Below are 13,664 nucleotides of genomic sequence, written 5' to 3'. Positions count from 1 at the left end.
GAAGTTAGGGTTCAAAGTTGACCTCAAATACTTACGTACGATGATTAAACGCGTACGAGAGTGTAGTCGTCTGCATGATATCGCTTTTGCAATTTTGCCCCCAAGCATCATCATAAATTAAACCAGAATAAATTTGTACGCAAGTGCGCAGCTAGTTCGTGTCCTAAGGAAACTTGTAAGTTTGAGGTCTCCAGCTGATAGATTGCCATTACTCTAATACGCTGGAAGCAACACCTTCACTATATATATATATATATATATATATATATATATATATATATATATATATATATGTATATATATACATATATATATAGTATCTGCAGACGGCAATATAGGAAGATTTCAGGAGGTTCCATGATACACTCTCAGTAACAGGCCATGATTTATTATACAAAAAACGTTTCGCACACAAAACACGGTGCATCATCAGTCTGTGAAGAAATAAAAACAATTACATTATATTACTACATAAAAGGAATTCATCAAAAATTAAAATTGACATTAAAAAACTGTAAAAAAGCATTATTAAAAAACAGTAAGAAACAAAAGAGAGAGACTACTAAAACACCAACCATCTCTAGTAAGGAAAGAAGAGGGAATGACAAAAACCGAGGTCCCAGTCAAGACGAAAACTATGCAGATATAAAGTTGAAGACGAGGTGTTATTGTTGAGTGAAGGAACCAGCCTTTTTATGAGTAACGACTCTAAGGTGGTTAAGTGATCTGGGTCCTTCGTATAGCCAATTATGGAGAAGTGCTGCTTCAAGATCTCTATTTTACAAAGAGCAGCATGATTTCTAATATTGGAAAATTCAGGCTGCTTAATTCTTTGACCTGTGCGAAAGCTGAAACCCTTATGGCTGCAATATCTCACACATTTCACTTGCAGTAACCTTCGAGTCGATCCAATGTAAGAGATATTGCAGCCATAAGGGTTTCAGCTTTCGCACAGGTCAAAGAATTAAGCAGCCTGAATTTTCCAATATTAGAAATCATGCTGCTCTTTGTAAAATAGAGATCTTGAAGCAGCACTTCTCCATAATTGGCTATACGAAGGACCCAGATCACTTAACCACCTTAGAGTCGTTACTCATAAAAAGGCTGGTTCCTTCACTCAACAATAACACCTCGTCTTCAACTTTATATCTGGCATAGTTTTCGTCTTGACTGGGACCTCGGTTTTTGTCATTCCCTCTTCTTTCCTTACTAGAGATGGTTGGTGTTTTAGTAGTCTCTCTCTTTTGTTTCTTACTGTTTTTTAATAATGCTTTTTTACAGTTTTTTAATGTCAATTTTAATTTTTGATGAATTCCTTTTATGTAGTAATATAATGTAATTGTTTTTATTTCTTCACAGACTGATGATGCACCGTGTTTTTGTGTGCGAAACGTTTTTGTATAATAAATCATGGCCTGTTACTGAGAGTGTATCATGGACCTCCTGAAATCTTCATATATATATATATATATATATATATATATATATATATATATATATATATATATATATTAGATAAAATTGGTAGTTTGAGGTCTAGTAGACTTTATATACTATATATATATGTAGATACACACACACACACACACACACACACACACACACATATATATAATATATATATATCTATATATGAACTAATATGTACCACGACTCATATTCCACGGTATTTTTCTGGGATATTTATTATCTTTTTCAGTCTTTACAAGCAGCGCGGCTGTTGATCTCGAAAATAAGAGAGTAGACCACGTAACGACGCAACTCACATTGCATTTATGATGTCTGCTCTGGACCGATTAGAACTATAGTAGATTCACGTCAACCGTGTATGTGATGTCTGGGCCTGTCCCTTACGACGCTCCTGATTGGCTGTTGATAAGCCAGTCACAGGGCTAGAAACTCTCAGTCTCTCGAGAGTTCACATAAGCAGGATGTGTGTTCCTCCTCTCCTGAGGGAGAGTTTCCAGCCCTGCATGATTGGCTTATCAACAGCCAATCAGGAGCGTCGTAAAGGACGGGCCTAGACATCACATGCACGGTTGATGTGAATCTACTATAGTTGATTATCTTTATTATCAGAGATCTAACAAGGAACACTAAGTGGTGTTGTCAGCAGTATATGAGCAAAATGTTACCATTTGCGGTGGAAAGATAGATTTGAAAGTGTAGCTTGACTGACCCTATTATAGGGAAAATAGTTGAGGTAATGGTAACTGTATATGAAGCAGTTTTAAAAGGCAGATAAATGGGCCAGAAACAATTCCTTTTACTAATAAAGGAATAGTTTGTGGTTGTGTATGATCAGATTTTTGAGATTGTCATGTAGTAAAGATACCTATCTGCTGTGTTTCAGGGAACAAATGAATTTTATACTACACATACGTTAATATCGTGAGGCGTAAATATTTGTAAGTAGTATTGTTACATTCGGCTCCGAAGTTCCTTTTACCAAGCGCTTTTAGAACCTATGAAATTTAATGGTACCAGAAAGCTTCTTAATGTTTTTTAAGGATACGTTACCAGATGTCGGATTAATGTAACACGCCTCAGTTTTCTTTCTAGAGAAAAGTTTAAAAGAGGTACTTAGGCTTACTTATCCTCAGTAATAGTGATTGTGATCTGAATCATTGTCACGATTCCTCTCTCTAGACTCCCTTCCATAAGATATTTCAGTTAAATTGGAATGGAATATAGAGTTTAGGCCAGAGGCCAAGCACTGGGACCTATGAGGGCATTCAGCGCTGTTACAGAAATTGAGAGTAGGTTGGCTTGAAAGGTGACGCAGGAGGAAAACCTCCCAATTAAACTATGAAATGATTATTAGGAGAGGGTGGATAGCAAGATGGAAGAAAGATAATATGATAGGAGATACAGTGACAAGAATGAAAGGGGGTTGCAGCTAATGGCCGAAGGAACCCTTCAAAGTAATGCCTGCAGTGTTCCCAGTAAGGTGCACTGATGGCCCTAACCCCGTACGGAGGACATTTCAGTTGTTTGTTTGTATGGTATATTTAGGTTGCATGGAACCAGTGGTTATTCAACAACGGGACCAACGGCTTTACGTGACTTCCGAACCACGTCGAGAGTGAACTTCTATCACCAGAAATACACATCTCTGACACCTCAGTGGAATGCCCGGGAATTTAACTCGGGGCCACCGAGGTGGCAGGCCAAGACTAAACCGACCACGCCACTGAGGCGCTAAGCACATTTCAGTTGGGAAATTCCTTTGTCACCATTGATGGTAACGCATCTCTAGAGTTAGTTTGTGGTTCTTATTCTTCACAGCATCGAAGTCCACAGAAGCCTTTCACTTCTTTATCTGAGAGCGAAGGGGAACTTTTTTTTTCTTTAGGAGTATTGTAGATATTATGTTACTTTGGAGCAGCAGTCTCCGTTGCCCTAACTTCACTGGCTTATTCCCCAGTTGCTGTTCCATCGTATTAATTTTCTTTGCCGATTTGTTTTTCTCTGTTCTCTAGTCATATTGTCATTCTTACATCCCTGTAGTTTTTCTTTTCTTTTATTTAGTCTCGATATCGCGACACAAATTAGCATTTCATTCTGTGAAAGCGTTATTTTTATTCGTGGTAATATATACATAATTTAAATAAGTATTCAGACTTTAAGTATTGCTATTGTTCAATAATAATAATAATAATAATAATATTAATAATATTAATAATAATAATAATAATAATAATTATAACTACAGCTAAATATCAATGACGAATGTATTGCTGGATTTCCTTTTAAAGACATACCTGTTTAAGGCAACCGCCAATTGATGGAAAAATAATCGGAAATAGATACTGATGTTCTCATAAAATTTAACATGTTCGAAAATTTTCTTCTTCTCGAAACAAGAGAAGGAAATACAGATCAATTCATTACTGAGTCTCATGGTTCCAAGAGCCATTGCTTACACCCTATGGCAAGTTCCTCGTTGGACGAGTGGTTTTTGCACTCGGCTACCAATCCGGTGGTCCGAAGTTCTATTCTCGGCTCGGCCAACGCGGAATCAGAGGAATTTATTTCTGGTGAAAGAAATAAATTTCTCGAGATAATGTGGTTCGGATCCCACAATAAGCTGTAGGTCCCGTTGCTAGGTGACCAATTGGTTCCCAGCCACGTAAAAATATCTAATCCTTCGGGACAGCCCTAGGAGAGCTGTTAATCAGCTCAGTGGTCTGGTTAAACTAAGATATACTTAACTTTACACCATATGGAAAAGGTATGTCTTCTCTCCTGCTGTACTGCTTGAGAGCTCTCTACCTGCCTCCGTTTTCTATGACAGAAGAAAAGCCATTCTTTTTCGTCTTCTTCGGGTCCAGGTTTAAAGTCACTGGGCTGATCGTCCCACCATTTGTACCAAAAGATTCAGTTTAAGTAACTGGTATCGACTTCTTGTGAGCCCATTACAAGTCAGTATCACGAGTCATTTCACACATTCATGACCTTTGATCGGCTTAATGTTACTATATAAAATCAGATTTTAGATTTAAATGACCTTTTCCATTAGTGACATAGTCCATTAGCTCTGGTACAACGAGCTTAAGAGATCGGCATTATGTATTAGTAAATAAAATTCTATCAGGCCCTTGATCTGAAACTCGACTGAAATACTTAATGGGGTCTTGAATCTGATATACAGCATTTCATGGCCTTATAGTTCTATCCTGTGGTAGGGTTGTAAGAATATTACCACCGTAGGTCCTACGTGTCGTAAAAGACGACTAAAAGGACAGCTGCTGCCTTGCAGTCTCACTTTTTAGTAAAAGACTAGGCCCACCGCCAATAATTGTGGAAAATGCTACCTTGCAGTCTTACTTTTTAGTGAAAGGCCAGGCCCACCACCAACTGTGAAAACTACTGCTTAGCAGCCTTACATTTTGGTGAAAGGCTAGGCCCACTGTCAATAACTGTGGTTGATGACAACAAGGGCATGCGGTGGTAAAAACCCTTCTGCCAAACAATAAACCATGCCTGATGAGAAGGCGCATTAGGCAACCGACCCCTTAATGTCGGGATAACGGTGGGAAGGAAGATTTCATGGCTCTATAGTCCCATAAAGCATCAAAAGAAACTCCTGTGATTTATTTGTATTGCAATCAGTTTAAAACGTCCAGTGGTTCCTTGCCCTTGGAAGAGCGACACTAACATTTCTTACGAGTGACCCGAATCTTATCTAAATGACTAGTGAAAGAATGATTATCATTTTCAGGGATATTTTTCAAATTCCGTTGTGGATCTTGGCAGTAAATCACAATAAAGACGAAGGTCGCCGGAGCAGACCGGGTTCATCGTCTGTTGTCCCGTTATCTGTCTGTTTTTGAAGGCCCTGTCCGGTGGGCATTTGGTCTTGGAACACGTGATTATGTATAATCAACTTGAGATTGCGCTCTCACTTGTTTCACCATATGTTTCAAGGCGAAATGAAGCTGGCTGTGAAGGTCTGCCCATTTTTTTTTCTGTCCTTCATTATATTTTCGTTTTATTCTTGCAGACGTAACTTACGTGCCGTGATTCAGTAATATTGAAATAATGAACAGTTTACAAGATGAACTGTGCTGTATAATTACCTCTCCTAACTGGCAGTCTTCTTCGGTGTCACTGGATGAGAAGACTGTAAAATAGACTCTTGTGCTCTCCCTGTTTAAATAGAGGCATGTTGGAGCATTGATAAGTCGTATATAGAGTGGTTACATAGCTCAGGCACGACATGGTAACAAGGAGAATAGTTCATGAAAAGATTAAAAAACAATGGAAAAGATTAATGAAACTACTCACCAAAGTAGGTTGTAGCTGGTAGCTGACTTAAGGATGAACCTAGGGATGGATATTTGGAAGACGTGGAATCTTTAAAGACTAAGGATACCAGGAAGCGGTGCGGGTTATTCTAATCCTTCCATAAATTGACGAAGGAAATAGCTGGCTTGACCGGTGTTATGATTTGTCTGGAAAATATGCAATTCTTTACCCACCTTTCAGTTACGAATCTGAATACATGTTTGTCTAAGTCCTACGTCCTACGTTAATTAAGGGGTTAAGCATTCAAGTGTTCTACTTGCTCTTATTTTTATTTATTTATTTATTTAATTATTTTTGTAGGATAATATTATCTAGCTATTCTTTAAAGACTGTATGTGTTCGGTAGTGGACCTTTATATATATATATATATATATATATATATATATATATATATATATATATATATATGTGTGTGTGTGTGTGTGTGTGTGTGTGTGTGTGTGTGTGTGTGTGTGTGTGTTTGTGTGTATGCTTGCATAATATTCGTAAAAAGGCTGGAGATACTATTTGATATAAACGCACTTCTGCCATTTATTTGTTTTATTTATATAGACATTTCTTTTTCAGTTTACCTGTTTATACAGCTTCTATTATACATATATGTATACACACATACACACATATATATATAATATATATATAGTATATATATGTATATATATATATATATATATATATATATATATATATATACATTCTGTGAAGTAACAGGCATGTTACGAACCAGAAAGAGCACTTTTCAAAATCCTTCAATCGATGGACCCGAATTATTGGGGGTGAAAAGTGAAAAGTGAAAAGTTCAGAAGGGTCTCTGTATCAGTTGTAATTTCAATTGTAATTTTGATTATAATTTTGACTACAATTTCGATTGCAATTTAAAGTTATCTTCCAATTTTATTATATGATCTTTAAAAATAACTAAAGAACTGGTTTTCATTTACTTCTGATTGATAGACTTGGAAGGGTTTTCTTCTTTTTAAAATATTTTTGTGCCGATTGCAAATAACTAGAATGAGTAAGTTAACTTTTTTTTCAAGTTCTTCATCTATTTTTCTAACAGTATTTAACATTTATGTTGTGTTATATTTTACTTATTCACTCAGAATTTGCTTACGTCATTGTAAAAAAAACCATTATTTCAAGAAAGGTAAATTCGAAACCTTATTCCTTCAGCTTTTCTTGTACTTAGACTCATTGTCACATTTTTCATTGTATTCTCACACACAGAAAAATAACTTTGTAATGATATGAACAGCAATAGCCATTATGCAGGTATGCAGTGTCAGTCTAGATGTTCCCTGACATTTCACAATAAAACAATATCTGGGCGCAGCAATTCCAAGAACTGATAAGAGAAGTCGGTATTCGCTGTCATGTTCTGACGAAGTAGTACAGCATCTATCGGGACTTGCAATGCAGTTCTGGGTTACTGGGTTATCGAGTCAACAAGTAAACAAGTAATTTGTTTCTCGTTTGTGTCAGAATACCTTTCCTTCGAATAATATTCTCTTCTGGTTAGGAATTTTGAATAAGATTGGGGGCAAAAAAAAGAAAATGTCATTCGTATGATAATTAATATAATCGTCCGTATAACTTTTGGATAAATATTGGATGAAATTCGAAAAATAAGATGAAATGCCATCTGTAAAGATAATCGTTCGTATCTCTTTTGGATAAATATTCGATGAAATTCGAAAAATGAGAGAAATGTCATCTGTAAAGATAACCGTTCGTATCTCTTTTGGATAAATATTCGATAAAATTCGAAAAAAAAGAAATGTCATTTATAAAGATACTCGTTCGTATCTTTTTTGGATAAATATTCGATGAAATAAAATAAATGTCAGGTGTAATGATAATCCTTATCTCATTTGCATAGAAATTATGGATAAAGAAATTAAAAAAATGAGAAATGTCATTCGTAATGGCAATCGTTCGTATCTCTCTTGGATAGAGATTCTAGATAAAATTCGTAGAAAGAAAGAAGGGAAGAATGTTATCCATAAACATATTCGTTCGTTGTCCTTTATACCTTTTCTGAAATTAGTTCAGGATATTAAAAAGAATATCTATCTTGGAGTCCGGGCAATATGGTGTCTACCTCTGATTTACTTTGCTTTCTTTTTCAATTTTTCTGTTTTATGTAACCAAGAATTTATAATAAGTATCTCGCTGTACAAACGTACATACATGCGCGTATGTATATGTATCATGAAAACACAAAATGAAACATTCGTTTCTCTCTCTCTCTCTCTCTCTCTCTCTCTCTCTCTCTCTCTCTCTCTCTCTCTCTCTTTTTCTGATGATAGTTGGTGATACGTATTCAGCTCCCAAACCTCGGTGAAAATTTCACCGGTGGAATTTCATACGATACTAAATATGAAATTTAGCAGGGAAAATAAAATTCTTGCCTTTTTAATATAACGTGAATTTTTGGTTGATTTCGTGAAGATATCATCGTCTTTAAGCCGTAAAATCAGCATAAGGTGAGCATTGAGGCCGTAGTGAACTTACCCATGTTCAGTACAATTCCAAATTTACCTGAAACTTTCTGGAAAAACTTGACCATCTTTAAAGCCTCTTCTAAGTCTTTTGCTTCTCACTTTTCCATAAGCTGTATTTCAACAGCGATCTTTCGCATTCATAAATGATCCTTGATCCCCTTTATCTGCCGAGAGCAGATAAAGGAAAAAAGGACCTCAATTCCAGAGGTCCTTTATTCCTCACACCGTTGGACTGTGGAACTGCCTCCCAGAGGAAGTCGTGTGAATGGAACTTTAGAAGTTCCGGCAAAGATACAACGCATTACTACCCTGGTATTATTTTTCTTGCATTTTACTACTTTATCTATTTATTATCTTTCTTTTTTTATAATGATAAGTGGGATCTCTTCTCTCTGTATGTCACTTTACTTCCTTATATTTCTTCCTAATGAACACCATATTCTTTGGAAAGCTTGAATTTCAAGTTACTGGACCCTGTGGTGGGCTTGTTCCATTTGGATAGGTTTCATTTACTGATTATTATTATTATTATTATTATTATTATTATTATTATTATTATTTTATTTTTTTTTTTTTTTTTTGCTCTATCACAGTCCTCCAATTCGACTGGGTGGTATTTATAGTGTGGGGTTCCGGGTTGCATCCTGCCTCCTTAGGAGTCCATCACTTTTCTTACTATGTGTGCCGTTTCTAGGATCACACTCTTCTGCATGAGGCCTGGAGCTACTTCAGCCTCTAGTTTTTCTAGATTCCTTTTCAGGGATCTTGGGATCGTGCCTAGTGCTCCTATGATTATGGGTACGATTTCCACTGGCATATCCCATATCCTTCTTATTTCTATTTTCAGATCTTGATACTTATCCATTTTTTCCCTCTCTTTCTCTTCAACTCTGGTGTCCCATGGTATTGCGACATCAATGAGTGATACTTTCTTCTTGACTTTGTCAATCAACGTCACGTCTGGTCTGTTTGCACGTATCACCCTATCCGTCCTGATACCATAGTCCCAGAGGATCTTTGCGTGATCGTTTTCTACCACTCCCTCAGGTTGGTGCTCGTACCACTTATTACTGCAAGGTAGCTGATGTTTCTTGCACAGGCTCCAGTGGAGGACTTTTGCTACTGAATCATGCCTCTTTTTGTACTGGTTCTGTGCAAGTGCCGGGCATTCGCTTGCTATGTGGTTTATGGTTTCATTTTTCGTATTGCACTTCCTACATATGGGAGAGATGTTATTTCCATCTATCGTTCTTTGAACATATCTGGTTCTTAGGGCCTGATCTTGTGCCGCTGTTATCATTCCTTCAGTTTCCTTCTTTAGCTCTCCCCTCTGTAGCCATTGCCATGTGTCATCGCTGGCTAGTTCTTTAGTCTGTCTCATGTATTGTCTGTGCATTGGTTTGTTGTGCCAATCCTCTGTTCTGTCTGTCATTCTCCTGTCTCTGTATATTTCTGGGTCTTCGTCTACTTTTATTAGTCCTTCTTCCCATGCACTCTTTAGCCACTCGTCTTCACTGGTTTTCAGATATTGCCCCAGTGCTCTGTTTTCGATGTTGACACAGTCCTCTATACTTAGTAGTCCTCTCCCTCCTTCCTTTCGTGTTATGTATAGTCTGTCCGTATTTGCTCTTGGGTGTAGTGCTTTGTGTATTGTCATATGTTTCCTGGTTTTCTGATCTATGCTGCGGAGTTCTGCCTTTGTCCATTCCACTATTCCTGCGCTGTATCTGATTACTGGCACTGCCATGTGTTATGGCTTTTATCATATTTCCGGCGTTGAGTTTTGACTTGAGTATCGCCTTGAGTCTCTGCATATATTCTTTCCTGATCTTGTCCTTCATCTCTTGGTGTTTTATATCTCCTCCTTCCATTATTCCCAGGTATTTGTATCCTGTCTCATCTATGTGTTTGATGTTGCTCCCATCTGGTAGCTTTATCCCTTCAGTTCTCGTTACTTTGCCTTTTTGTATGTTGACTAAGGCGCATTTTTCTATTCCAAACTCCATCCTGATGTCCCCAGATACAATCCTTACAGTCTGGATTAGGGTATCTATTTCCTTGATGCTCTTACCATACAGCTTGATGTCGTCCATGAACATCAGATGGTTGATTCTGTTGCCTCTTTTCTTGAGTTGGTACCCGGCATCCATCTTCTGTAGTACTTTTGTCATGGGTATCATGGCTACTACGAAGAGTAGTGGGGACAGTGAGTCGCCCTGGAAGATCCCTCTCCTGATATTAACCTCTGCTAATCTTATTCCAGAGCTTGTAAGTATTGTATTCCAGTTGCGCATTGTATTTTTGAGGAAGCTGATGGTGTTTTCCTCTGCCCCATATATTTTCAGGCATTCTATTAGCCATGTGTGTGGTATCATGTCGAATGCTTTCTTATAGTCTATCCATGCCATGCTTAGGTTGGTTTTCCTTCTCCTACTGTTCTTCATTACCATTTTGTCTATCAGGAGCTGGTCTTTTGTGCCCCTACACTTCCTTCTGCAGCCTTTCTGTTGGTGGAGGATGGTGTTTGTCTCCTCTAGATAATTGTATAGCCTTTCACTGATGATACCTGTTAGTAACTTCCACATTATTGGTAGGCAGGTGATAGGCCTGTAGTTACTGGCTATATTTCCCTTACTCTTGTCTTTTTGTACTAAGGATGTTCTTCCTGTGGTCATCCATTTGGGTGCATGGTGATTTGAGATACAATGCTGGAGTTGTTCTGCTATTCGTGGGTGTAGGGCCTTGAAGTTTTTGAGCCAGTATCCATGGACTTCATCGGGACCTGGGGCTTTCCAGTTTGGCATTTTCTTTAGTTGGTGTCTGACTGTGTCTGTCGTGATCTCTGTGAATCTTTGTTTTATTCTCCCTGTTTCTTCTTCCTTGACTTCCTGGAGCCATGTTGCATGTTTGTTGTGTGATACCGGATTGCTCCATATGTTTTCCCAGAGTCTCTTACTTGGTTCGGCTTCAGGAATTTCTGGGTGGTTGTCTTCCCCTCTTAGTTGGCTGTATAGTCTTTTCTGGTTGGTTCCGAATATGTTTGTTCTGTTGGTATCCCTTATTCCTGTTCATGTACCGTTGGATCTTATGTGCTTTGGCCTTAAGCCTCTGTTTTACATCTTCTATTGTGTTGTTTAGTCCCCTCTCTTGTACTTTGTATTTCTCGTTGAGTTCCTCCCTTGTTTTCTTGCTTCTTACCCTTTTTTCTGCCATCTCTTTCAGTTTACTCAAGTCAGATCTCATCACCATGATTTGCTTTTCCAGGCGCCTTTTCCAAGGAGGTTGCTGTTTTGGTTTCTGTTGGGTTGGTTGTGCTGGTGGTGTTGGTGTTCGAATCCCATCAGTTCTGCTACTAATCTTGCTCCTGCATATACCAAGTTATTTGTTTCTGTGATACTGGTGGTGTGTATTATGCCCATTATTTCATTGACCTCACTTGTTTTCTCCCTTAATTTCTTGGTGTTGTAGGCTTTCATGGAGGGGATCTTTGTTCTCTCTGTATCTGGCTCCATCCATTGTCTAATCTTTTCTACCCATTCCGTCCTCTCTGTTACTTCGTCGGTGTTTCTTCGTGTGTCGTTGTTTGATACCTCATCCTCCCTGTCGTCTTCTGTGGCATCGTCTCTCAGTTCGTCTTCGTGTAATTCGTTGTCGTGTGACATTTCCCTTTCCAGTTCTTCTCTTTCTGTTGGGGAGAGCCAGTTGTTTTTCTTTATGTTCCTTACTTGGTCTGCCAGCCTCTGCTCTGTTTGGGGGGTGTTATTCCTCTCATTCCAGATGTTGACCAATCTTCTTCTATATCCTCTCTCCGTCGGGTTGCTTCTGATGTAGCATCTCCATATTTCCTTATTTTCTTCTCTTGTCCATTTCTTCCTTTTTGCTTCTGTAGCTCCAATCTCGGGCTGTTGATTATTGTCGTTGTGGTGATCAGTTGCTGGATGACGACCTCCAAGTACCTGACCGTCTTCCCCTTCAATTGGGTTGAATACCTGGTTGCCGGACGAAGCTCCTCTGTTGCCAGAGGTTCCATTTACGTCGTTGTCGTTTATTCCTTCATTTCTTTCCATCATTGCTGAGTTTTGCTATTTAACCCATAGCTGGACCCTACCCCATCAGGATAGGGTATTATTATTATTATTATTATTATTATTATTATTTTATTATTATTATTATTATTATTATTATATTATTATTATGATTATTATTATTATTATTATTATTGGATTGGAGAAACAAATCCACAGTTATGTAAATGTACATATATGTACATTTACATAACTGTGGATTTGTTTCTCCATTTGAAGACTCGTGCTACTATGAGGAATTTTTAATTATTATTATTATTATTATTATTATTATTATTATTATTATTATTATTATTATTAACAGCAATTATGATAAAGCCCTTTTATATCAGAAGCAGATCAAGCATCAAGTAGGAGATTAAAGCCTTATACGCGATAAAATAAACGTATTTATTCTAGACAGATGATTACGGAAAAAAAATGGTGTGTCAGTTTTTGTTTGAGCGAAAAGTTCATTTGTTCTTTAGATGTATTTTTGACATTATAATATAAGTTTTATACGAATTTACGAGAATGTTTCCTCAGCAGATCGTTTTTGGGATGAGGCTGCTGGATCTACGACTTATTTTCTTGTCTTCATTTGGAGCTGGTACCCATTAACAGACAGGGTGGACTTGTGAGCGCTAGTCTGTGAGTGTTTATGTGTGTGTGTGTGTGTGTGTTTTACGACGAACGAATCGTGCGAAGCGAATCAAAAATACGAGAAGGACTTACTTAAGAGAAGGACATACTTAACTCTTAAGTCGCATAATATTTATCTCGAGTCCTTGAATTAGCCGAGGACAGTATGCGTCTATAATCTCCCAATTGCCAATAATTTCCTCCGATATTTTTCTCATTGTGGCGGCTGCAATTCATCACCCGATGCTGTCTAGGGCTAATTTCTCACCACGCCTCTTCCAAACACTCAAATATTACATTTTTTATCTTCGTTTAGTTTGACTGTTTCACTCATCGTTATATTTTTACTGCTAAAAATTGTCTGAGCTTTGCGTACCTAAACGTCTGTCTTACTTCGTAATTGGCTGGCAATTCCTTCAGAAAAAAAAGCATTGCAAAGGTCATGTAACTCTCAGAACAGAGTCATTCTGGAGCTATCTACAACAAAAAAATTTTAAAAGTTGAAATAAGTTTAATACCAGGAATAAGAACAATAAAAAGAATATTTTGACAAATAATTTCAATAACAAAAATGCAACAATGATATTAGGAATCAATAAACCTATAAAATAGTAGAAATAAAAAAAATAAAAATCAAAGCAA

General features: G+C 37.4%; 1 protein-coding gene across 1 annotated transcript in view; it reads right to left on the bottom strand.

The window, feature by feature from the left end:
- Positions 1-5,602, bottom strand: part of LOC135216862 (alkaline phosphatase-like) — a 40,491-nt gene extending 34,889 nt beyond the window's left edge. The window contains exon 1 of the mRNA XM_064252376.1: positions 5,583-5,602. The gene's annotated coding sequence lies outside the window, so the exon portion shown is untranslated. The remainder of the gene's footprint in view (positions 1-5,582) is intronic.
- Between the last annotated feature and the right edge of the window lie 8,062 nt (positions 5,603-13,664).

Source organism: Macrobrachium nipponense, chromosome 6, assembly GCF_015104395.2.
Source record: "Macrobrachium nipponense isolate FS-2020 chromosome 6, ASM1510439v2, whole genome shotgun sequence".
NCBI lineage: Eukaryota > Metazoa > Arthropoda > Malacostraca > Decapoda > Palaemonidae > Macrobrachium > Macrobrachium nipponense.
The sequence above is the reverse complement of the archived record's forward strand: the minus strand, read 5'-3'. Positions and strand labels throughout refer to the sequence as shown.